At 48.4% G+C, this 3,879-nt stretch overlaps 1 pseudogene; it reads left to right on the forward strand.

Annotated features, from left to right (window-relative positions):
- Nucleotides 1-1,220: 1,220 nt before the first annotated feature.
- On the forward strand, nt 1,221-1,339 carry LOC112482182 (annotated as a pseudogene).
- Nucleotides 1,340-3,879: the final 2,540 nt, after the last annotated feature.

Genomic DNA, 3,879 nt, shown 5'->3' on the forward strand with positions numbered 1-3,879 from the left:
AGCCCCCACCCCTACGCACACCCCTCACTCCCTCTGACATCGTACTACTTAAACACCTGCTGTGGTGGATGGTTAAAAGGCGCTCTGACTCAGGGGTCAAGGGCACCATCGGTTCCCTTCGGCTGACCAAAGTCCAAATCAGGTTTTGCCGCCTTGGGGAGTTCTGTGACCTTGAGCCAAGTACATAATTGCTCTTTGCCTCAGTTTCCTCAAATGGAAAGTAAGGCCATTAGCACCTACTGTGCAGCTCTGTCGTGGAGATGGGGCGAGACGCTGGATGGAAAGGACAAGCGACACGTGTTACTAGTGACGAGTAACTCTGAGTGGAAAGTGCAGGTGGACCCCCCGACTCCGAGCTCCGAGGGTTTGTTTCCGTGAGCTCCCAGCGATGCCCCTCAAGAGGCTGACCATGATGAGGGTGGAGTCACGGGGTTTCTGCAGGAGTTATGAAGCCGCTGGTGCTTTTCCAGCTTTGAGGATGGCGGAATTGGTCAAATAATTAATTCATTCAAACATATATTTTAGGTGTCAGGCATCGTTGAGGCAAAAGTCTTCAGAAATGAAAAGGCCCGGGTCACCGTCCTCAAGTTACACCCATGAGTGTAAGGAGAGGCGGAGACACCTGCTCCGATAATGATGACGTGCAGGGTGGCTGGGGCCGCGATGGCGATACGATAAAGTGGCTGAGCCATCCGTGGGCGACCATGGAGAAGGAATAGGGACTTATCCAGAAGAGAAAATGAGGCAGGGAATGCTAGACAGAGTGAATCTGCCGAGGCACAAAACAGCAAAGAAAACGCCACGTCCGGAGAACGGTAAGCTGTTCTTCGTGGCCGCCCCACAAATCCCGCAAAGGGATTTGTCTGGAAAGAGAGGGCTGTGGGTCCATCCGCTCTGAGGCTATCACGCAGCCGCTCAAGGAAACACCAGTGAGATAAGCAGGCTGGCCTGTCACCCACCTCAGTCCCCCTTCCGCCCCGGCCACAGACGCAGGCAGACGGTGATGGGGACAAAGCCTCAGCTCAGTGTCAATGGCTCTCTCAGCTCCGGTTCTGCTATGTAAACGACTATCTTTTTTAAAGTTCACGTTCTTCATCCATAAGATGCGTTTGGGGTGGGGCGACGGTTCTCCCTTTGAAGGTGCTTCATGCAAATCTCAGTTTCTCCTCCCCCACCCATCAGTGGATTTGGGGGCACTGTTTCGATGAAGCGGCTGTTCAGTCAACGGCCATGCCACCCTGAACAAGCCCGATCCCGTCTGATCTCGGAAGCTAAGCAGGGTCAGGCCTGGTTAGTACTTGGACAGGAGACCACCTAGGAAGACCAAGTGCTGTAGGCGTAAAAAAATAAAAAAGTAAGGGATTGTAAGCTGACAAGTTCCTTGTCATCTGCGAGGTCAACCAAGGGTTGCCTCACCTAAAAAAAAAAAAAAAAAGTGGCTGTTCGACATACTCCTCTGGAAGATTATACAAAGCAACTAGGTAAAAATCAATTCGGGTTTTCATGTATGGAAATGAGCACCGTGAAAGGATGTTTCCGCCTCTGCTCAGGGCCCCACCTGGTTGTTCTGCCACCCTCTGCTCCTACTTGCGGGATGACGAGCTACCAAACTCAGCCCTTGCTTCCGCCTCTGATTCTCCTGGAAAGGACCTCGCGCTACAGTTCAGGGGAAGAAAATTAGCACAGGTGACAAGTATTTAATTTCCTCCCTCTTCCCTCCCCCATCAAAAAATAAAAAATAAAAATAGCAGCTGAAATCAATCAGAGCTTAGATGAAGACAGCGGATGGACCTATTTAGTCATCTGACTCCTCAACTAGAGTGACGGATGCAGGTGGCTTCTTTTCCATTCTGGTCCTAGAAGGACATTTTCTATATTCTGCCAGCAGTAAAATTCTCTCCGTGCCCAGTCTGATCACTGCATCTTCCCAAATCACAGCTTGACTTCCTGAAGCTAGAGCCGGGCAGCGTTTCCTACACAAAATTGCCCATCACATGAGGAAACCGAGCCACAGTAAGCACACGGGTATGTTCCAGGCCCAGAGATTTTCCCTAGCAGAAAGGGAAAAAAACATTTGGTGCCCTTATTTATGACCCGAGGTCCTGGAGCATCTTTCTCCAAGGCAACCTCAGAAATGCAGCACATGCAGTCTGCAAAGTGGGTGGACGGACGGAAGAGATTGTATGAGTTGCGGGTAAATATTTAAATAGAGATAGATGAAGATATATAGATATAGATTTTTTTTAAACTGTGATAACCAACCTTTTCGGGACGGGGGTGGGGGGGGGTTGTCCTTTTTATTAACAGAGAAACTGAGACAGAAAACAATGTTCTGAGCCTGCCCAGAATGCAACTTCTATACATTCTCTCTTCTAACTCAGACGAGTGTCGAGCCCTGCATTACTAACCATCACAAAGCCAAGCTGATCCCAGACAGTCGTCTAAAACCCTAATCCCGCATCGGAACTTTACGCAACACTCCAGTTGTGGGCTGGCATGTTTATTTTCTCTTCGACTCTCCTGGGAGTAAACAGAAGATTCCTTTTACTTTCTATTCCTCTTTTAGCACAAAGTGGAAAGGCTGAGCTGAAATCCCAACCCCTTACAAACCCACAGATGGTCCTTTACGTTTGGGTTTTTTTCCTTGTTTAAAAGTTTTCTTTAATTTTTCAATGACAGTTGCCATACAATATTATACTAGTGTCACTTGATTTTAAATAGATATATAGATATGGCTATAGATATAGATATGGATAGATGTAGATAGATATTTAGAGAGACAGAGATAGAGATAGATAGAGATAGAGATTTTTAAATCAGCTAAGTCCCACTCACCCCGTGGGAGGCCAGAGATTCGCACTGAAACCTATTCCCTCCATCGAGATAACGATAAGAAAAATTTTTACAGGAGGAAGTTAGAAATTCAAGAAGAAAATCCCTTCTGAAACCCTGGTTAACAATAAATAAATAAACAAACAAATAACCAACCAACCAAACAAACAAATAAATAAATAGAAAGCTGTTCTACTTCCCAAACTTTAGCCAAAGCTCTCAGATATTTGAGCAGTTGCTTCCTGCTTCATGACGGTCCCCTGCTTTTACGTAACTAATTCCTTAAGCACCCACCCTGCTCTGGGAACACAGCATCGCACAAACAATGGCACAGGCAGGACTTCGGAAAACAGACTCGGCCTGTCCCACGAAAGGGGGAAACACAATAAAGAGATTCAATCTGACTAAATGACTGTAGAAACAATGGTGCAGCCCGTTTGTGTTCCTCCACGGAATGGTCCTTGGCTTTGATGTCAGCAGACCAGGCCTTAAAGTCCCTTCTTGGTAAAAGGCACAGACCTGGAGCTTGGGAGGTCGATGGGAAGGTAAGGAAGTCTGAGGTCCACGTGGGGGTCAGTTAAGGAAGACAGGGCACCCACAGGCCGTAACGTGGTCCCCGAGTGGAACTGATGCCACTGAAAAGGAGCTACGAGCCGGGCGAGACCCTTCTCGTGTGAAGACTTCCTGGAGACCACCTTGGGAGCGCCAAGAATGGAGACTTGAACCAATCGTACCTGATTCTTAAGGAGTAAGACACCTGCTTACCTGGGTTACGCATGAGGCTGGGCCATAGACGGCCCCATCTCCCTACCCTCTGGAATTCAGGTCGCGATCTGAGGCAGATGCTGTTGACTGACTCCCGGGAGCCTTGTCCCATCCCTTCCCCTCACTGCCTCCTGCTACAGAAGCCACAGCTCAACGCTCTTAACACTCGCAGCCAGACAAAGCCGGATCCCCCCATCCTGCTCCACAGAAAGCAAGCAGAAGACTCCCGGATGTGTCTTCCCAGATAAATTTTCCTTTCCTGAGAAAAAAGGAGAGCCTTGG

The sequence above is a fragment of the Pteropus alecto genome, unplaced genomic scaffold (assembly GCF_000325575.1).
Source record: "Pteropus alecto unplaced genomic scaffold, ASM32557v1 scaffold35, whole genome shotgun sequence".
Lineage (NCBI taxonomy): Eukaryota > Metazoa > Chordata > Mammalia > Chiroptera > Pteropodidae > Pteropus > Pteropus alecto.